This window comes from Cyanistes caeruleus, chromosome 3 (assembly GCF_971803275.1).
Source record: "Cyanistes caeruleus chromosome 3, bCyaCae1.hap1.1, whole genome shotgun sequence".
NCBI lineage: Eukaryota > Metazoa > Chordata > Aves > Passeriformes > Paridae > Cyanistes > Cyanistes caeruleus.
In genome coordinates, this window is record NC_141703.1 from 23480168 (window position 1) to 23503699 (window position 23532).

The 23532-nt window shown below is 37.3% G+C and overlaps 1 long non-coding RNA gene across 1 annotated transcript; it reads right to left on the minus strand.

Annotated features, from left to right (window-relative positions):
• Positions 1 to 14239: 14239 nt before the first annotated feature.
• Positions 14240 to 23140, minus strand: LOC147654008 (uncharacterized). Its single transcript, XR_015285400.1, has 2 exons — positions 21862 to 23140; positions 14240 to 16531 (listed from the first exon to the last, which is right to left on the minus strand). It is a non-coding gene; the product is annotated as an uncharacterized LOC147654008 (long non-coding RNA).
• Between the last annotated feature and the right edge of the window lie 392 nt (positions 23141 to 23532).

Consider the following 23532-nt stretch of genomic DNA (forward strand, 5'->3'; position numbering starts at 1 on the left):
GCATATTATTGCATATCATTCATTAACACTGAATATGTTTCTGTTTAATATGTGTTCCTGAGATCTAATTCCCAGTGTCATCTAGGATGCTTTCCCCAGATAAAGAACAAGTTAATACAGCTCTGCTGGCACTTAAAGACTTAGTCCCAAAGCCAACAAGTGGAATTAATCTAAATAGGTAGTTGTGGATGCTAATAGCCTACATGAATTCAAAATTAGATGAAACATATTCATAGGAGAAGCCAATCAGGGCTATAAACTATAAAGCTCAGGAAATCTGACGGTGGTGAGAAGGTATGCCACTATTCATTCCCCGTTCAGACACTTTTTCCTATACAGCTGTTATTATCACTTACATAAACAGGAAAAAATTAGATCATCTTTAGTCTGATTCATTATGGCTCTTTGTATGGACTTATCTATATTTTGGAGAAAGAAATAAAAATTCATAGAAAATGGTTTACTCATATCAGTAAATGAATGAAATGTAATTAAATGTTCCAATGTAATGAAAGCCACACAAGGAACACTAAAATAACACTAAAAATACTAAAATCAGTGGTAAAAGTCCTTTGGATTTCAGTGAAGACTCAAGTTAGTGATGAACAATATTATTACTAGGAAAAAAAAATCCCAAAGTGTTGTTACTAGAGATATAATGCAAGCCTGAAACTGCAAACAATTTGCAAATTCCAAAAAAGTTGTATTTCTTGCAGTGGGTAAGCCCTTTTGCTCTTCACCCCAGTTGTGGCATATGAAAATACTCCATTGGCTGAATGCTGAGCTGTCATACAAAACATTTAATTTGTTTAAATTCCACTCTGTCTTGTGCCCAAGGTGTTTGGAAGGTTGCTTGCTTACTGCTGTGGAAATTCCAGTGTCACTACTAAAATCAGAGCTCACTTTCTCTTGTTGAAAGTTCTGTCACTGCTCCTCATATATCGGTACTTCCTGAATTAACAACAAAGAGAGACCCAGAGTTTCCCGTTAAAGTAACTAGGGAAGCATTCCTGAGTTCTTCTCCCTCCCTCTCCCTCTGCCACTATTACCTGAACAGATGTGGACTTTATTTTGGGGCAGCCATATTTCTTACCACATCCTGTGACTGCAGTTTATATTAAATTCCTTTCTTATCTCTCTGATGTCCATTCTAACTTTATGCCACGGTCTCTTTACAGGAATAAAGTGAGTGTTGATTAAAGCAGTATAATCAATCATTTATAACCCCTGTAAAATCCAATAAATGATGATGTGATCATATGTTGTTTCAAAATACACCTTAAAAAATATAGTTAATCAAAGTCCAGTTATGGCTAATTTAAAAGATAAATAGGAATAAAAATTAATGTACAAAACCAACCATCATTAGATTGCTGCTCTGCAGAATACACAGAGTTTTCAAACATAATTAGTGTCTAGAAGTTTAACAATCCAGCTGCAATTTATTTATGTTAACCAATCTCTCAGGCTTTTAAATTCAAGATACTTTGAAACCAGATCTTAAAAGTCTCCTGAAACTCCTGGTAAATTGTCACACTTCCTTAAAGTGATGCAATTACATTTCTCAGAGTTCATAAAAAAGTAACAGTTCATTTCTCCATCTCCTGACTGCAGAAAAATCTGGAAATGAAAATTTAGTCCTCAGAAGCTAGAAGGGGAGGGAAAAAAAGCCGAGAATATCTTAATTTTAGATGATATTTAAAGGAGTTCTGTGGTCTGGGAAGTTCGGCTCATTTTTATGAGTAGTTGGGATGAAGATAATCACAGATCTTTTTGTGGCTTATTTACTAATATCACAAGAATGTGTAATTTTAGCATACAGCAGCATAACATGCCTTGTTCAGATATAAAATGAAGGTGTAAATATTTCATCACAAATTAGGGAGCAGAATATGCAGTTGTTGAGTCTGAAACCATATTGCTAGTGCGTTCCCCAGACATGTGGGTTTGTGCTCCCCACTGGTTACAAAGAATGCTGGTGTGCTCTGTCATCACATCTTTGTGTTGCTGTAGAGGATACCATCTCATGTGTATTAATTAAGTGGTTCTACTCTTGGTCTAGCCTAGACAAGGGAGCCAAAGACTGCAGGTATCCATGCAGGTAATCATCTTGATGGGAGGTGGGGAGGAATCTTTCTAAAAATTAAAAATAACATAGCCATAAAAGTGAAATTTCATCCTGCTTTTTAGAGTAAATGAGTTTTGAATTTTAATTCGAAACAAAAACTGTGCAAGGACAACATGCTAAGGAAAATACAGGACGGTATAACACAACCACATTTGTCTTCAAAGAAGTTTAGAGAAGTTTTCATAACATGTATTTATGTATAAGAGCATCAAAACAGAACTCGGTTCTTTCCATTATTTTAATGTCTTAGCACCACTATATTCATAACTCTCAACATAAAATACATCGCATTTTTCCTTCCTCTTTTATTTTTTTTCCTGAGATAAACACAAACATATGGATACACTGTCAGGAAAAGAGATTCATTCTATGGTAAAGACATTAAGAAGATGCAAGTTACATCTGTGCATTCACAGTGGGCTTCAACCTATGCTGGCCTTTTTACCTCTCCTCCAAACCAAAATCCAGGACTCACAGATGCCTTTTCCCTGAGGATTTGCATTTAACATGCCATATGCACTGACCACAGAGGAGGCTGGGCACCTCACTTTCTTAGAGCTAAAGCTAAATGAGATTAAACATTCCTTCTTTCCAAATACCCCATTCAAATATACTAATATGTTAAGAAATGAACATTACAAAGATGTCCTTATCCGTGTGTAATAGATATACTATTTGATAGCAGATATCATAAATCTAGGGATAACTAATTATTCCTTCCCATGTACTTTAATTGACTGTGGAAGTTCAACAGTTTTAGATTTTTAGTGGTTTATAGCTCAAAGCAGAGTTTGTTTCTCAGTGATAAACACAGATGTTTCTCATAAATAAAGCTATAATAATTAAAATTTGACTACAGATCAGATTTTTTCTCTGAAGTTAGAAGTAACTGACAATAATGGATTAATTCAGAAGTACTTCACTGCATTCTGAAGGGCTGCAGATGCCCAGTCCAGCACCTGCTGCCAGCTGCCCAGCTGCTGTTTGAGGTCTATTGCGAGGGGCCCAACTTACCTGAAACTGCAGCCTGCAGCTTCCCCAGCTCTCTTCAGCAAAAGTCAGGCTTGTGGCACTCCCTAACCCAGTGCTCCAACTGAAATGAAAAGCACAAGCCGATCTCCTCCCCACTACCTCTGCCAGTGAGTGGAACAAAAGGCAGGGTTAATGAGCCAGAATAGAAAACATTACTGGAAACAACGAGATAAGAAACAGAAACACCAACAATGTTAAGAACAAAAGAATACAAAAAAAAGAGGGTGATTTACATACAAAAATTGTTCCCTGACTGGAACCCATGTGCAGTAAGTCATGGGACAACAAGCCACCTTTTTGTTCCCATTTACAAGCTATGGTTCCCTCTTTCCTAGAAGTGAGAATCCCACACTTCTGTCCTCCAGTCGTGACATGAAGAGAGAGAATAACAACCCAGGCATGCCCACATGGCATCTCACAGCTACAGTTAAAAAATTAACTCTGTCCTGGCAAAACCCAGGACAACTTACAAAAATTTCTCACCAATCCTACTGTTTGGATGTTTCTGGTTCTGTTCGAGATCCAAAGTCTTATGGAAAAATAATTAACTGCTTTTTCAAAATACAAGTTACCCAAATGAAAGCCATAATTTCATGCTGCAAAATGGCCTTGTTTGTATCCTCAGAAAGTCACTTCTGTAATGTGGCTACTCCTACTCATCCAGTACATATTTTTCATAGGAATCAAATTCTGTCTACCATTTCCTCACCTAAGTACAATTTTCTGACTTAACATAGCTCAAATAAGACCTTTCCAGAAATTTGTTAGGGACACCTCTCGTTTTATGATCCACCTACTCAGTTATTTATAGTAATCACAGAAAATAAACCTTCAGACTTCACAAGGTTTCCAGACCTTCCTGCTTTAGATAATGCAAGAAACTATGTATAAATCTAAACACCTGCAATGACTTGCATCTTACTGCTTCAAATCCAATAAAGCCCTTTGCACAGATTATAAGTGTCCATTATTATTACTACTTCTTTCTGGGCTTATATAGAGCAGTGTTCCTGCACCTAAGCACTTCTAGTAAAACAATACAAGCAGAAGAAATGAACTCAAGAACTGAATGCCATTTGCAGAAAAGAGTGAGCCAAAGCAAAGCATTCACTAAACTACCTTTCACTAAAAGAGGTTTTAAATGAACAAGGTTTGAACCTAAGAAAAGGAAAACTGCAGAAACTAATTGTGAACTGTAACCATTCCAAGTAATCAAAATAAAATATTTTTAGATTTTAATCAATGCACTTTCCAATGAAGATACTAATTATCACTGACATTCTTTTACTATGTGATTCCTCAAACCCAAAGACTGCAACATCTATGAGATCAAAACCTTACCCTAATGTGAAGACTTGGCCCATCCTTCTAAGCCATCTGTTTTGAGAACTTTTTGCACTTTTTACTACAGATCTTGTGATCAGTCATTTCTGGTACTGGCAAAGCAGATATCCCCCTCTCTTCATATATATGCTCCCAAACATTTTATCATGTAATTCCTAATTCACAATCTTCTGGCAAGGGATTCCTGCTAGTTTGTCTGACCTAGGTAAATTTAAATTGAGTGTTAATTGTATAACAGAACTGAACTTGGGAATGTGTATGTCATTACCTAGCATGCCCTTTCAGCTTGTGCCTGTAATCATTTTCCAGTAGTGCTCATGTCAGAGAAAGCTGAGAAACATACTTGTAAAAATATGTGCAGAACTGAAAAAATCCCCACCAGATTAAACACTAACAGCTAATTCAAACGTCAAAAACAAAAGTTTCATTACACAGATACATAGAGCTGCCTCCAAAAATAACACTTCATGTGGCAGAAACACATGCAGGACAGAAAAGTGGTCAAGAGGAGCTGAGTCTAAATGATTCATGCATCCCAGCTTGGCAGGTAGTGCAGTTCCACAGGCTGTTCAGAGTATCCTTTCTTCTGCTTGAGATGCATTTCCACATACCCCCCTTTCTGTGGACAAAATGACCTCGTCCTACTTTCAGCCTTTTCCACTGCCATAAATAGATAGATATTCATGCACTTCATTTTTCTATTCCCTTTTAACAACAGGCAGGTCAGACCTTTCTGACCACTGGAATGGAGCATATTAAAAGCACTAGTGCAGTCTGGTTCTGTCCTGCAGCTCTTCCATGAAGTATTCAGAGCTGAGAGATGTTTATGGACAGAATATCAATCCTGGTCCCGGGTATTTCACTACTGACATGACAAGTGCCATTGTTTTCCTATAAAGCGATGATAGCCATCTGAATACAATAATAAGGAAATGAGCAGAAGTCTCTTCAGATTAAATGAATATTTTTTTAATTTCCAGCTGAACATCTGAAAGGAAGGCATGCAGATAATTGTAGGCAATTTACAGTTTTCCATCACAGAGATCAATGGGAGGGTTTTTAAATTATTTCATTCTTCCTACAGAATTAGCTAGCAATGTAAGTCTAGCATGAAAATTTCCACCTTGAAACATTTATTCCCAATACTTTGCTTTGACATTCTTATTCCATTTTTTTGAAAGTCACCAAAGGTTACCCTGATAGGAAAAGATTATTATTATTATTAATGATAATAATAACAACAATTCTCTAATTTACATTTTAAATAGGTTGTTGATGTATTTCAACACAATAGTCAAAATGATGTTTCATTCTTTTTGCAGGTTTCCAAACTCTGCAGTGATCATTAAACAAATGAGCAAGGAAGTAAGTTTTGCCATAATTAAAACATGTTTTGCTGTATATTTTCCCATTTTACTGCAGCAAATCATACTGACATTTTTGAGCTGCCTGAATCATGAGGGTGACTCTGATATTCTTATATCTAATTTTTTAGAAAAACAAGCAAAACAGCTATGACATAAATAACTAAAAACAAAAAAACCAAATGCCAAAATAAAATGTATGTACCTGCCATACAATACCAGCATAGTCCCAATACACTGATAATCAGAAAGTCTTACTTCTGCTTCAGATTTTTGTATCTGGATCTTGTCTGCAAGAGGGAATTAGAATGTTTGAGAGATTCAAGTCAAATATTAACATAAAACATTTTCATTCACATAAATGAAATGTAAATCCCTGGAATAGGATATCAGAAGAGATTGAGGGCTAGACAAAGCTACAGCTAACCTCTTGTAGTGCTGGTGGTGCTAGATTTGTGATAGCTTGGAATAGGTAACTTCCAGTATTTCCTTCTAAATGACTCTAAAATTAATTGATTTCAGCAAGATCAGCTACTCTGGAGTGTCCAGAGCATACTTGCAAGGTCTGATGTCATACAGCAGCTTACACCGATTTTCATACAGATGCAATTTACAGTGACTTAGTGTATTTAGTAAAACAATATCTTTCCTCAAAATGCTGACTGACACCAGGTTTCTAAAACCAAGTTCTGTTGATTAGATTCAAATAAGAACAGTATTATGATTTGTCATTCAGTTAGTTGAAGCACTGTAAGTGACTTGATATTAGCTGCTCTGCATTTCTTTCTGCATTCTACTCAAATACTTGAGTTGAGTGAGATTTTTGTACCCTTGGCTAATGCATCTGATTAGAAATCCAAGGATACAAGACACAAATGGCTAAAATACCAACATCATCTGATTAGATCATTAATATGACTGTAGACAACAACAAGGCCTTTCAAACACAGTTACAAAGTTCTGCCATTATACCAATTATGGGATTTAAAATATAAATAATTCAGCATTGTATGACCCAGAGATGGTGAGAAAAAAAAAGTGAGAGACATCCTAACAGAGCTCTCTTTTGAAACACATGCTTGTTTGCAGTTTCTTTTACAACACAGGTTCAGGAAATTATTTTATGACCCAATTTCCCCCAACAGCATTTATTCTGAAGCTAAGCAGTAAGGAGCTCTGCAATGCCCCATGCTTTGCTGATTGCAGCCCTGGTGCTCTGCAACTAATGGGGCCCAGATGGGGCCAAGAAAAAACGAACTGAGCTGGCTGGGAAGGAACTGATTTATAGTCCCACTCATTCTCCTCCCCCTCCAAAACAAACAAAGTTAAGGAAAGGCAAATCTACTTGGCTGCCACAGAAATCTCCAGCCTGTGTGACATGTGTACACTCTAAGAAGTCTCAAAATGGAGCAAGAAAATGAGACCATCACGTGTGTTCCTCCTGACAGCACAGACTACTTCATAGTCAGTGAAACTGCTGTTTCTCTCTTGGAGTCATTGCCTTGGAGGAACATCTGGCCTGAGAGGGATGGTAGAGTCAGGTAAGCTGTGTGTGATATCTCAATTAAATGGTATGTATTTTTGGTGTGTATGGTAGGGCTTAGGCTCTCCCAGGACTGTTGTATCCGAAAGCTCTAGTACAGCAGAGGGCCAGCCTGTTTGTGAGTTCTGTCTGCTCACACAAACTATCTATACAAATATTGTATACTTGGCATATTGGATAATGCATGAAATTAGGTATATTTCCTCTACAATAAATCCCATCTAGACATAAACCCTTCTTTGATATGCAAAACTTCTCACACACAATTTTTGCCCTTTCTTAACTGCTCTTTTGCACCAAACCCACTCCCCCCCCAAAAAAAGGATTTTTGTTATTTATAAGACTCTTGTGTAAGTCACATTTTAGAGGGTATGTTTTTTCATCTGGCCTTCTTCATGTTTGTTGGAAGTCTAGTGGTGATCCAAGAACAGTCTCATTCAGATAAAACTGTTCTATGAAGTTACAACTCAGCATGATTTCATTACTACCTCTCGACTTGCAAGCTGGGGTACAGGATTAAATGACATCCTCAGTAATATTTCCAAGTATTTTTAAAAAATGTTTTGATTTGGAAATCAAATGCAGATTCAAATACTATTTTAACTTCAAAGGTAGGACTCTGAAAATGGTGGCATCACACCTGCTGTCTGCAATTTCAGACAGCTATGTCAAAAAACCCATCTCTGATACTGCTGAAGCTGAGCACGTGGCAAGGTGTCTCTGATTTCACCAAAATAATGCCACACAGCACTACAGCTGGACTCAATGATCCTAAGGGTCTTTTCCAACCTAAATGATTCTATGACCAAAATAGTTAAAAGCAGATGTATATGTCTTAAAAAGGAACAGCATAATGTTGCATGTCTCCTTTAATAGGAAATAAATTAATTAATCACCTGGTGACAGAAAATCACAGCTGCCCCCAAAATTTCAAAGAACAAACCACCAGACTATTTTAATTGCAGGAGCATCAGGGTTTTTAATCCATTGTCCCATTCTGTGGGGGATTTTTAATAATCTTTCATTAAGATTGACTGCTTTGCAATTGAAGCTAGCTAGAGGGTCTGATGCCTTCTGTTTGCCCTTCTACATGGAAGGCCAGCCGCAGTTGGTGTAATATTTTGTTTTGCCCTGAACTGGTTTTGTTTGTGACACAAATGTAAAAGAACATTATTAAGGGTGAGCAATCTAGTATGACACTGCTCATCAAGACATTTTCACGCTCTGTGGGCTATAAATCCTGCAGATTTATATTTCTGTGTTTTGTGAATGATTTCTGTGAAAAGTGAAGAGTGTCTGCATAATTTAATGTGACATGTAAACTACGCCATGGGTTCCAAATCTGTCATTGTAGTGCTGAAATCCATCCTTGACACTGACTTGTACAAATGGCAGGTCTCACAAGGAGGAAAGTATTTTCTTCTGGAAGGCAGTGCAATTTGGCATTATAGGAGGCAAGTCTTTGTAGGTCTCTCTGCCAGTCATTAAACTGTGGCTGTCAGCTAGATGAGTTTCCCATGTAAATAAAACTCTTTCCACAGTGTACTTTTTCCCTCCTGGAAGTGCTGTGTTTAAATATAAATGAATGCAGGGAGTGATCACATTTCTTTAAAACGGAGATGGAGAAGTTCATGATGGGGAGGAGAGCTGGCTTTCAAGAATTTTGAAGTTTCAGATAAATTTCTTAAAAGCATAAAATGTACTGGTGTTATTTTTCTTTCAATAGACTTTTGGAGTAAAGAAGAATTTCTCTGACCAGAGTACTCAGAAATTAAAAAGCACTTATACACAAAGCCAACCTAAGACCAGGAAACATTTTGTATTTATATTAAACACCAGCACATGCCATGATTCCTTTCCTTAGAAAGGCACTCTGCTCAAAATTAATGCTATTTATGTAGAATATAACAAAGAAAACACTGTACCTTAAATAATTTTTGAAGCACTGCATAATTCCAGGGATACCAAGCATTCTCCACTCTCATTGATTTCAAAACATAAGGCACTAGGCCCCAAGTATTTTTAAAGGGATCTTAAGCCATACAAAAGTCTCATGTGTTTTCTAATGAAAATCCAACTCCCTTGTAAACCAATTTACTGCCAAGCATATCAAAATCAGAAGGATTTCCTGCAAGATTTTTGATCCACAATAGAAAGAAATCTCTTTTCTTTTATCCATACCAAGCTTTTGAATGGCAGTTCCCACAGCCATGACCATGAAAACCATTAGAAAATGTGATGTCCATAATTCCAATGTCTTTAACTCAGTCTGTAGACATGTGGGTTAACACAGTAAGCACCTCAGCACAGACTCTGCCCTAAAGACTATTTTACTCTAATTATATAATGACACTGGAGTGAAAACAAGCCAGATAGTGAGGAAAATTTTGAATCTTGCCCACCAAAACACACACACACACACACACACACACACACACACACACACACACAGAGCTCCCAGAATATCAAATCTTTGTCCCTGACATAGTTTAAAAGGCAAGTTGTCCCAACCAGCTCCTTTCATTTTATTCTTAAATAGAATTACTGAGTAGCTTGGTTATATGTGTGATTATCTTCCAGTTATGATTTAAGATCATCTTTCACTAGGGATGTTACTGAGACTGCCATACATGAAAAGTACCTTATTTTTACTAGGGCTGTGCTGCATGTTTGAGTCTTTCTGGGTGTCTGGGATAGCAACAGGCAAGGCCACCAGAAACCCTGAATCTCAAGCTCCTTTGTAAATGCTCAAGTGCTTCCCCAGTTTCTTGCAAAGCCTTCTGCTTTTCATTGTGCTCTCACACCACAAAGTCAAAAAGGAAAAGTTTTGAAATGCAGAAAACATTTTTTCATCTTCAAAAACTCAGAAGGCTCTTTTTATGTAACTCCAAAATCCCATTGTGGGACACTGGACTCCAGCAGCCCTGGTGGGTCTGTTAGGTCAGACTTGAAGTGACCGTGCCTGGCTGACAAAGCCAAGTAATAGTTATGAATATAAACAAATAATATTACTACATTACTTCTTCAATATGTTTGTGTATGGTTATGTACATTGGATAGTAGTTATCTGAACTGAGGCTGAATCCCAACACCTCCTCTTTTTTCTGGCTTATAAATTGCCCAAGCAATTTTCTGTTTGACCTAATTTTTCACACATGTGCTAGTCCAAGGACACTTGGAAAGCAGAAAGAAAATTACTTTAAAAATCCCCAAGCTTTGAGTTTTTTCTGCATTCAATAAATTGTTAAGGGATGTTTACCATTCATTATCTGCTTCTAATTTATGTGCTGTTTATTCTTTCTTCCTCTTTAATAAAGAAATTTCCAAGCAATATTTTGGGTATGACCAAAGTCCAAAATACAGTCCTTGATCCAAAAGCCAACAAAAGTTTATATAGTATTCATCATATTGCATTTATGATTTCTGCTCCCCAGAAAAAGGAAAGGAAGGAAGAAAAAGGAAAGAAAAGAATGTAGCATATTGAAAGAGCAATTTGAAATCATCCAAAGGAAGTAGGAGGAAAGACTCAAAACCAAATTATTTTCTTCAATATCAGATAATCATATCTGTCTGGAATTTTAATCTTGTTTGTGAAGAATTCCAGTGTGAAGGACAGAAGCTTGCATATAATGTTACTTAATTTTAAACTAACATATGGAACTCAAACTGAATATAATTAGAAATAATGAAATTTTTAAAAAAACAAACTATAAAAAAATACTCCTTTCTACTCTACACAGGGAATGAAACAAAGATTTCTGAAACAGGAAAGGCTCCCCCTCTCATTCTTGCCACCATTTCTTTTTTTCCTTTTACACTCATATTTGTCACCTGTCAAAAATGCTAAATCTTTATTCAGGGTGTATGATAGGTATATTTAAAACTGTGTTCATCCCAAAGAGATTTATTGGAAATTGATGTCTCCTTGTTCAACTTCACTTTTTGTAAGCCAAAAAAGTAACACTGTAGTTTTGGGCAACACTGTAAAATTTAGCTGGTCAAAGCAAACCCATTTCACTGCACTTTTGCCTTTGACTTCTATGCTGTGTGAAATACTGTAAATTATGTTTTTTTTCTGGAACATTCACTCATTGACCTTATCATTCTTACAGTGCCAGAAGTGAAAAAACTTTGTAACTTGTCTCTGAGAATAAGATTTATAAAGAAAAATGTATTCATTTTTATGTACCTTTTTGGACTTGTAGGTAGAATAGGCTTTTGGATCTCTAAATATCAATGTCATATGATCATTTAGACTCAGTAGAGATGTGGTCTTTGGCTTTTGATTTCCAAGAGGATGCACTAAATAGTATAATGTAATTCCTATCTTATTGGAAGTGATAATAATAAATCCTTAGTGATTTAACATGTTTTATAATAAGGTGTAAAATCCTGAAGTTTCCTCTAGGAAGGTGGAAAATAGGTCAATGAAACTGGAAGATAAAGAAGTGACCGGTTGATTTCACAGTTGCACAAACAATGTTCAACTTTATCTAATATGGTATTAAATAAATAGCAGCTTTTATTTTATAAGATACTGAGATGCTGAGCATGAGCCGCTTCCTATCAGTAATAAAGGATACTGTACACCCCAGAACTGCTGAAGAAGGTGTTTGGTATGCCTTTTTCACTGATTTATTGTTCCTGCTCTGGAAAATATTACTTGGAAAAGCCAGCCTCTAGCCACTTTGGAAGCATGAGGATATTGGAAGGGAGGCAGAGGAGCAGGTCAGTGCTGTGTGCTCCGTACGTGCTAGAGTTTAATCACGCTCTGAGGTTTCACCTCTCCTAACTGCAAGCAGATGACTCTTCAGCTGCTCTTCTTTGAAAAGGGTCTTTAGTTCTACAGCACCAGCAACAGGGACATTCATCATGACCAAAACAACAATAACCAAAATTCAGTAATGGAGACAAGAAAATATTCTCTATACTGGTGGGGGGAAAAGGAGCTAGAGTTTGCTACTACCTCTGTATAATTTCCTTCTAATGTAAGTTTGCTGTCACCTCTGTATAAATATCTCTAGCTTTACCTACAGCAGCTCTGTTTTAAATTTAGCTCTGTTGTTTTCTAAAACTAATTTTAATATAACGCTACATTGGCAGCGTCATAACCCAGCTAGAATTTAGTCAAGTTTTCCACTGTAAGGATCTCTTTTCAGATGTCTTAACTATAACTTAGTGGGGAGAAAATACTTTCTGGGACATAAAGGGATAAAACTCAACTTACAAAACCTTCAGTCCCGGGGAGCCTATTTTTTCTGAGCTGCTCCTTAAAAGTAAAGAAAAGAAAATAGTTTAAGGATTACATATACAGTGCATTTTTTATTCCACTGTCTCAGCTCTGTTGACTTGTCCTGTCAAGCAAAAACAATAGGTTTTGATATGATTGAGAAGTATAATTATTTGGATACAAAGCAATTTTAATGTATTTTGGTTTTAGTTTTTTTGAGGTAATGGTATTTGGGTTTCTCAGAGGGCTGGACTGGGATCTGATCCAACATACTCAGATTCATTAGCCGTGATTTTGTATCCCAAGGTAACTCTTTGGAAGAAAACAAATACATCTGGATTTCACATATATTGTAATGGAAAGCTGCAAAAGGAAATGCTGAAGTAACTATTTCATTGCTAGTGCATTAGACCCAAAGTCTAACCAAAGTCAGATAGACTTAGGGATGTTTAGGTAGCAACCAGCTTAACCACAATATATTATGGTGAAGAACTTAGTATTCTTTAAAATAATACTACATGTCATGAGATGATGAGAACCATATAGAGTTTTCCAGGCTCATAAGTTGCATGTCTTTTCTTTAAAAATAGTTTTAAATGTTGTCTTTTTTTTTTTTTTAACAGAACCTCAAAAGAATCAAATGGAGTGAAAAATGCTCATTTTTTATTCAGAATTGCTTTGATCAAAGTTGAAAGTCAAAGCCTATAACCAACAAAACAGTTGTTATGATCTCTGTGGGAAATGCCATGAAATTATGCAGCCACATATGAAATACAAGCTTTTCAGTGAACACATAATTATCAGAATGTGTAATTTTTTTTTTCTGAGCAGAGCTCAGATAAAAATAAATATGTCTCTTTCTCTTTAGTGCCATTTTGTAAATACATAGCTTCTAAAGTCTGCCTCCAAATGATGCAGTTTGTAGTAGTTTTCCTTTAAATTAGCTGTGGTAAAATAGCCTTTTAATTCCTAGGGGGGCAAAAAACAATCACTCTCTCACTGTGTAATATTTATTGGCACACAGCTTTGATAGTCTAAGTCTTCAGCTGCCTTGGAACACCTGTAAGATATCCAATTTTTAAGCTGGAGAGCTCTACAGTAGAGTCCAGCAGTAACAGCTGTGAGACAGGTGTGATAGGCGAGGAGAGAGCTGTCTCACTGCCACCTGTGTCTTCCAGGGCAGCTCTCATTTGGGCCCCACACACGAGGTGCCTCTCCAGGACTTGGCAAAACCAAGCCAAGTTTTGGCACCCCGACTCTCCAGGCTTAGCAGGAAATGGGCCACAGCCCTCGATGTGTACACATCAGTGCGTGAGATCCACAAGGTTTTAAGGCATACACTCCCATATATTAAGTATTTTCCCTCCAAATAGGCAAAATCACCTAATTCCTCACTTTTGTCTGGCCACTGTTTTAGCAAATAAGCACATGGATAAAAAAGGTACAGTGTACTTAGGCAAACACAATTTAAACTCCCATTATAAAGTTAGAAACAGCTTAGAAAAAGAGTATAACTTCTCTTTAAAAGAGATTTATTTATGAAAGTCACATTTTTGGGTCTGTAGCTTTCACTTAGGTTATTTTAAAAATGTCTCAGCTGTTATACCTGCAGAAACAGCCCACATGGCAACATCCTCTTTCTGCTCAAAAGACTTGAAACTTCGATTTCTAGATCAAAAGTTATATTTGGGAGGTGGAAATTTAGTTCCATACTTCAACTTGCACAATCATTTATTGATCTAACCTCTCCCTTTTTCACTGTAGTAGATCATCTGTTACTGTGGTTGATGCCACCTCTGCATCATTTTCTACATCAGGTGTTTATCAGCGTCAGAGATGAGCCAAGGCTGCAAATGGATTGTTTTCTCATTTTATATGAGTAGAAGTAAGCATGGGAATTCTTTTATTCCATATATAATTGTACTGGCATTAATCTTCACTGTATTAATAGTCATAATACGTTCATATTCATCTTTATAATATTAAAATATTTTATTACAATATAAACCTCCTTTATTTTATTGCTTGTCTTAGTTATATGTATTTCACAGATCATCATAGATACAGCATTCACAGGGTACCCTTAAAATAAAAAGTATAATGATTCCTCTGACTCATCTCATGCTTTAGTTTCACTGGCATGAGACAGTGCTAAAGCACATAAAACAGCAGGGAAAGACAAACTGTAATTGTATCATTTCTCAAAATTACAGCATTTTTCTTCTGAGTATAATTTTTCCTCAGTTACAAGAGGTTACTAATTTGCTCCAATATTTCAATGAGCAATTGTAGCCTTCTTTGGGTAGCACATATTGTCCATCTGCAATAATCTCTCTGCACGCAGGGAAGCTTCCTCTTGTTTGGCTTGAGGCCAAGTCTCCCTCTCCAGCCATGAGAGCTCATCTTTACAGCAGGAACTCTTCTCCAAAAGCAACACTATCTTCCAAACAGAGAAAACTGAGAGTTTCTACAAGAGAATCAGTTAGCTGTTCTCTGTATGCTTCCTGGAATAAGGGCCCACCTTTTTACTTTGCTTTGGGGAAATGAAGGAAAGAGGAAGAAGGGTGTTAATAATGCTGTGTGCCTAGGTGCACATTAAAAATGGCTAAGCTGATTTTAAATCTGTGGGAATGCATATGCATCTAAAATTTCCTGGGCATTTTTGGAGGTATCAGGCCCCATTTTTTTTCTAGACAGTTACACACATTGATAAAAACTAAAAGTGCAAGCTGCAAAAATGTTTTTTATGTTCCCTTCAGCAATGGATGATCCACAATCAGCTCCTGTAGGTACTGCTGGTAGCAGCTGTCAGTAGGTTTCATGGCAGAAGAGCTTCCTTCTGGTATTTAACTCTGCAGAAACAGAGCTTTGCTCTGTTCACAGATAAACCTTTTCCTTTAAGCTTTTCATAAATTCTTCTTCCTTCAGTAGCACGTATTCAGACATATGATACAGAAATTATTATAAATTTCTACTGCTAGACAGTATTCATAACTAATTTCTCAGGTCTGAATTTTTAATAGCCCTGAATGCAAATATAAAACATATGGCAGTCTTAATAATACACCAGCTAAATTTGCACAGGATAATGGAAATAACTTGCTGGGTCCTAGAGTCTGATTGTCTGCCTTTAAAGGCTGATACGTTGTACAATTATTTTTAAAAAGTAATTAAAGTATGTAAATATCTATGTGAATTAATTGTAAGTCTCATTAATCTATGAAGTTTGTTCTGTAAGCTACCCTCCTAAAACCATCTCTTGACTGTTTTGTCCTAGGAAATTCCTCTCCTTAAATCAGGAATTCTTTTTCTATGTTTACCTACCCGATATGTACATAGGAGGATTTCTGAGTGATGCCACTATTTGTTTCATTAACTTCACTGCACGTTCTAGAAATTCAGATGATTTATTAATGAATCCACCTCCTATCAAATAAATTTTCTGCCAATTTGAAGATGGAAAGAGAAAAGATCTCATGGTTACTGCTCATGGTACCTCACACAACTTGGCTCTGAGGATTTTTGCAGCTGGCTCTTCCAAAATCATGTGTCTTTGACCTACAACTGGTCTTTAGAGTGCTCAGCAGGATCTTAAACTCCCCAGAGTTGTGATTAGCCTGTTCAAGGGTAACATTGATGGCTGTCAAGTCTTCTTGGTTCATGAGCAGTAAATTGGGCAGCACATAGTTCCTTGTCAGTACATCCAGGATCTGCAGCAGGAGTCAGTCCTCAGCGTGTTCCAAGAGCCTGATGGATGACTTGTGTACTGCTGTGCTGTTTTCCCAACAAATTAATGGGTAATTGAAGTCACCCATGAGGACCAGGTTCTGTCAGCCCAAGACTTCCTTGGGAAACCACTCTAAGGTTTTGTCAGCCTCCTCATCCTGATCCTGAACAAAAAAAATATTTTCCTTTAAACCTTCAACCACATTTTACATATGGACAACTGTTACAAATAAGCATATTCAGTTCTAAATAAATATTGAAATTATCTATCTCCCACTTTAATTTTGTTCAGATCTCTTGCAGAGGAACCAAAACCAGTGTCTTGCGTAACTTGGGGGTTTTTTCTATAGTTTCACAGAGATTCTGCATGTATAATGACATAAGACAAATAAAGAATTACTTACAGTAAATAACTTAGAAAATAAGAAATAACTTACAGTAAACTTGAGATGTCTTTAGAGTTACATGTCATTTTACATGTATATTTTTTTAAAAAACATTAATGAAAACTATGGTGTTGAAATAATGAATTACAGAAATTTAAATTTAAAAAACCCTAGAGGACTGCACAGAAATACTATCTGTAAATTCAAATAATGAATTTGAATTGTTTGTCTACTTATTTAATAACAGAGACTTTTAACTTCCCTGAGGTAATCAATCTTAATTATGTAAGCTATGCTGATTATCATAACTTTGTTTGGTTTTTTTACAACAACATCAAACTGATTAGGACAACGGGGTTCCTTCTAATAAGTAAATTACAGATGAGTTAAAACAGCTGTCATTCAAATATCTTTTTTCCCTCTAAAGGATCACAAGACTATTTACAAATATCGCATATGCAGGAAATACTTCATCACTGATATTTATGCTTCTGGGAATGAGGGAAGGCAGGAGCATCATAAAGCATGTTAAGATTTGAAGCAATCACAACAGAGCCTTTGTTCAGAAAGAAAAAAAGAGCTAATCTATTAACAGCACTGTGTTTTCCAACCAAGTTTTTGTTGGCAGTTTTGAGAACCCTGACCCAATGTCTGGGTGTGCCTGTGCCAGGCACGTACCACCTACCCACCCAGTGCTGGTCAGCCCTAAAAAGCCCTGTCCGTCCCACTATCCAAAACTGCTGAACTTGAGTCAGTTTCAACCCAAAGGCTGTGATGTTCAGCAGAGATTTTTAACTGTCTAAACTGAGCCCCACCAGAGCCCAGCGCTGACCCAAGAAAACCATTGGCTTCCAAGGTGGGCGTGCAGCAGCCTGAGCACACCAGGGACAAGCTGGAGTTCGTCAAGCCCCACCTAAGCACACCTGCCATGAGTTTTGGACTGAAGTTGGACAGCTCAGCATTTAGCTTGCTTTTAGATACTGCTGAACTAATATATTTAAGAGACGTATGTTTTACCAAAGTTCCTTGTTTTAATTAGCATTACAAAAAGCAATTCTGTAGCTGACAGAAGAATTGACAGCATAAGATTGCAATTCTTAACACTTTTTTTTTTCCCCACATAGCTTCCATCCACTCAGTGAACTCAAGCATGTTGTAGTTCTGAAATCATAAACCTTAAGAAATGTCTCCTGCATATAAAAGGATCTAGGGTTTTGCTACTTGCAAGCACTAAATTCCCCCATATTGTAGCCATCAATAGATCAGGTCGTGGTTATGCTTTTAATGGATATATCTACTCTTCTGAAGTAGTTCCCCCTGAACTTTCCTGTACACAGCTCATCATTTTGCATGAAGGTGTTAGTGGAGCTGGCATGCACAAACTGGATTTCTTTCAAGTGTAATTAAACTGAAAGATAACCTGGAGGACCACACCTAGTGTACTCCAGTAGTTTCAGCTTTCAGTGTCTGGGAGAAGTCTGAAGTTAGTTTGAAGTTAAAACAAACAAACAAACAAACAAACAACCCTCAGGTATTGTGGGGTTACAGCACCAACTTCCTCATGCTGCAGATCCAGGAAATGGAGCACACTTTGGTCCCTTATCTTTGCTAGGATAGACAGTGTCTCTACAACCTTATAGATGGGGTTTTGGCCAAATTTTACCCTTTGCTTTAAGGATGCAAAGACACTTTTCATAAAGAAGTGAACATAGCATGATATATTTAGAATTCATATTTCCACACAGGATAATGTGGATTGTGTGTAATGTTCCTCTTGTAAAATAGCCTTACACCATGGTGTATTCTACTGTCTTGCCATCTCACATGACTGTTTTAAAAAACACAATTATCTCCTTATGTCCCATTTTAGGATGCTTATCTTTTACCTCTTTCAATATTTATTGTAGTATTTCTAGAGTCATGGACAATGAACTATCAAGTAACTAATATGTTACTTTCATCAGTAAGGAGTCTTGCAAAATTTGGTAGATAGCTTCCTGAAGAATGTGAGATGAATGTTCTGTAAGCTCTTTGGCACTGCAGGCTAGCTGAGCTGAGGGTTTAGGGTGACATAATACATTTTTCCATGTAAATGCTAGGAAGAAAAAAAACATATAAAGGAATCTAGATTTTATCCATATTGTCACAAAGTCTGGTAAATGCATTAGCTAAGGGTGGTGATTAATTCAGCACTCCTGTAAATGCAATGTTCTGTCAGAGTAATTTTTAGCCTTAGTCCAAGTACAACTTCATCATCAGCTGTTGGTAACTTGTCACTTCCTAATTTTGGTTATTTCTCATCCTTATTCTTACTAACATATTGACTATTTTGTGTTGTCACAATAACGTGTCTTTTAATGCAAATGTCCCAGTGGTTTCATAACACTAGCAGAACATTTTCCAGCAGCAATGTACTTCCCTTCACATATGATCTCATGACTAAATTATTCCTGACTTGCTGCCATATATACCCCTCAGTCATGTATGTATTTTTCTTAAAGGGTGAACATAAATTGTACTGTATAGAGAGAAGTAAAATATGCCTAACAGGGAAGAAAACACATCCCTTGATAGGATGGAGGCAGGAAAAAGAAATGTTGTTCAGTTACCCCCTCTCCCTCTGCCACTCATTTATCTTCGCTCTTTTTTGATACAATCATATGTGACTGAGAAATTAAGTAGAACATATTGCACCAGCATTAGGAGGAACAAAAAAAGGGACATCATTTTCATGATACTTAAAAACAAGACCTTAAAGAAAGAGAACTAATGTCATTAAACATGCAAGAGGAGCCATTCCAGGTCTAAATTTCTTGAAAGCAGGGAGAAGAAACTACACCCAGATAAGGTTATACTCCTAAGGCACATCATTTATTTGTCCCCAGTAGCTTGACTGAGAGACTGATGACCACCTCTCTCCACCTTGTACCCACTCTCAGTCTTCATGAACCCTTGCAGAGTGCACATATAAGCTTGTCAAGCTGTAAAGACGTGTTCCTCTGGAGGAATTCTTGGGAAGCAAAAACAAAAACAAAACAACAGAAGGCTCTGAGAGCTACAGCTCAATGGTGTTAATAAACAGTAAAGCACCTGGAAAAACATTGGCTGGAATAGAGAAACCCCATGAGTGTGTGTGGGAGCATTATTTTCTCACCAAGCCTTATTTCAGGACAATGTTTAAATCAATCATACCATTTAGATTGTTCCCTAGCCAACTAAATTACTGTCTGAGATGTATGTGTAAATTTTTCCTCATAGCATCATTGTTATAGGATCTTCTGCTTCTAAACGTGGAAGAATCAGTGTATGCAAATTTTCCTACTGTAAACAGCATGACAAAGAAACCAGAGGCTTGTTTTGAAATCATGTAAAGTTTCCTTTGCCACATTAACATCAACTGGAGGTGCAAAAGTTCCTGGCCTCTGACAGCTGAACTGTTTATGCAGTCATGTGCCTGAAAAGAATCAGACATTAAAATCTGCAAGCATTAAATTTGAGGCTTGTTTGGGGTCTGCAATAATAACCCACCAGATACTTGCAGTCATGTGAAATGGCTCAGCCCTGTCAGACAGACCATAATGTCTCACTGGCATCTGTCTGGGTTTCTGTTTGTGCACTCAGATATGCCTAAGGAATATACTGCATGAAACTTGCAGGAAGAAATGTTGGTTAGAGGAGTCAGAGCCTGGAGGAAAGCCAGGGAATTATTTTATCCACAGAAAGTTAGATTCCTAAGTAAAGTCACAAATCTGGGCAAATATGGATTAGTATAAGCACAGGATTAGCATAAGAAATATGGAGTCCCTTTGTACAACATCTTTACACCAACACAATACATAAAGCTCTAACTGTGCTTGCATTTTATATCTGCAGATGGTTGAAAGGCAGAAAGGTTATGTAAATTTCTCTATTTACACACATAAGTCTAGTACTTACACTGAAAATAAATGGAGGATTTAGACTTATAACGCCTGAAAAAATTGCATTCCACAAAAAAATCTTATTAAGAAAGTTCTCGGCCTTTAGAATTTAGGTATTCAGCAGACCTGACTGCATCTGGTAAAAACCAAAGACTGCTCTTTATAAAGTCAGTATGTCCTGTTCTTGAGCAGACCCTTACAGCTACAGCCAAAATAATTTTAAAAAGGTGAAGAATGTAACAGGATTTATAGTTCATAAAAAAGTGACACATGCACAACTATAGAAAACATTTAAAAAAAAAAAAAGATTTCATATTTGTCTACACTAGATTATTAAAATTCAAATATTAATATAAAAGAGAGAGCAAAAAATAAATGAGAAATTTGTTTGTAACCAAAACTTCAGATATTTTTGCTAATCTGCAAAATCAATCATGGGGAACGAGCAGATTTTATGAATGGAGAACAAAATATACACTGTTTTAACAGTGAACATTTTGTATTAGCATGAGAAATATGGCATAATTGTTTTTTCATATGCACAGGACTTGACTGAAAAAAGAACAGTAACTTGGAAAAACTAAATAAAGGCTATTTCAGAGAAGCATCAGTAGCTTTCAATTGCTCCCTGACTAGACAACACCTTACTTGCTATTTAGGCAGTAAGCTTGCCAAGGACAAATGGTCCAAGAAGGTCATTCTTACTTCAAGGCCAGTTTGGCTTTTCTCCTATTCTGCACCAATGAGTTTTATTTAATAATGAAAAAATCCTGCAAAACAGCTTAAAAACACTGGTTCCTGGTGTCAGTCCAGATTGTCTTATCTACACTGAACTGTTCAAACATGTTGAATATCGGCCTTTTCAGAGACCCATAGAGTTGCATGTCAATAGACACAGCTACATCATCTAATCTGACCTGCAAGATACCAAAAGACCTTAGGTTTCATCCCCTTATTTCTGTATTAAACCAGAAAGGCATCCAAGCTTGAACCAAACAAGTTAAGAGAGAAGTCTACAGAAATCTTCTTCAGTAGTTTGTTCCAGTATGAGATCAGAATGGTGGCTTATTTCCTGTTTGTAGTTACCTAGCCAGATTCTGTCCACAGCCACAGGTATTTACTTAAAATATTAGTGACTCTAGTATCCCCCCTTCCACACAAGAAACCTGCATATTTCTGAGGACTCACCTCTTGGTACATTTTCTAATTGAGGCTTTTTAGGTGACCCATTGTAAATTGTCTTCTGCGATCCTAAAACTGTGACTCCGTGATCCTTTTTCTGTGACTTCTGTTTCTCAAAGTCGTTTGAAAATGTATCAGAAGTGAACAGCTTTCTAGCCCTCTGCTACTCTTTCTATCTGTGCATAATTTCACTGATTACAAAACATTTCTCCAGACTATCATTCTGTTAATGACAAGCTAAAAGGACACTATCACGAGCCCTTTTTCACAGTCATTATTTCCAGGATAGGCCCCCTGCTTGCCTTTTGCTGTCCAACGTGTGAATGACCTCCTAAACTAGTAATTGCAAAGGAAATACCAGGTTTGTTTAACGGGTAATGTAGCTAGTTTAGGATTCTGTCAGTCTTCCTGTGCATTTTAAGCATCACTATCACATCACCACTTTCCTGTGTTTTTGAAACTTTCCTGATATTATCAGTATTTAGTTTAAAAGCATGACCTCAAGCTAAAATTTCCTTTGACACCTGTTCAAGTATATGGTCAATACAGCATTCAGTTCAAGACACACAGAAGGTATGATATCTCTGCATAATTATCTCAACCAGTCTGGGTCATAACTAAGCTGCCCACCTCACTAAAAAGATCATAGATGAGCTGTGTCTGAGAGCTGATGGTCCACTATTATCCACAGTTTTTGTGTGTTCTCAAGAAAGGGCACTTTTCCTACTACCACCACTCACAATGCACATGGATCCATTCATCAGCTGCAGTACAGAGAATTAGAGGAGGTGTCATCTAGAGACATCAACCCACAAGGACAAAGTCAGGAATATAGCAGTAAAGAGAAAATTGAAGCATCAAAAAACATGCACTCTGTGAGCAGGATGCCAGTCACTCAAATCGTGCCTGCAGTGAATACACCTCTTCAACAAGCACAGCATACAGCAAATCATCAGTTTTCTCTCTCCATTTTAGGTCTATCTCCTTATCCACAAGCTCAGACTGCAAGAAAGCCAGAAAGACTGTTCCATCCCTTCTCAAACAGCCTCAGCGTCATGTTCCTTTGCTTCTTTTCCAGCAGCATTAGCACACAGGGCACAGAGCAAATACTTTCCTCTGGCCAGGCTTCAGGGAACAGAGCTGGTGTCAGTGCAGCTGACTGGACCCAGTAGGTGGGAATAAGCCTTTCCCCACAGCTGCGGTAGGTTAAAGAGACCCTTTGTTCTCCAGAACACAGAGAGGCTGTAAGTGACAGGACTGGAGTGCTGCTCTGGCCAGAGGCAGTGCTCCACACACAGGTGATGCTCCACATACAAAGGGTTGGGCTGTTCAGCTTCCCCCTCACCCTTATCAAACAGACTGTGCCAAGGAGAAAGTTTAGAGGGAAAGGTTTGTTAGGAAAAAGTTCTTCACCAAAAGGGTGGAAAGGGCTGCCCTGGGAAGTGTTTAAGTCCCCGTCCCTGGAAGTATTTAAAAGATGTGTAAATGTGGTGCTTAGGGACATGGTTTAGTGGTGGACTTGGCAGTGCTAGGTTAATGGCTGGACTTGATGATCTCAGAGGCCTTTTCCAACCTAAATGACTCCATAGTAGAAGTATGGAATAAACAGGGTTCAGGTCATTCATTCACATTAGGCCTGTGTCTGTTCTCATTTTGTTTTTCTTTGCCTTAGCCTGA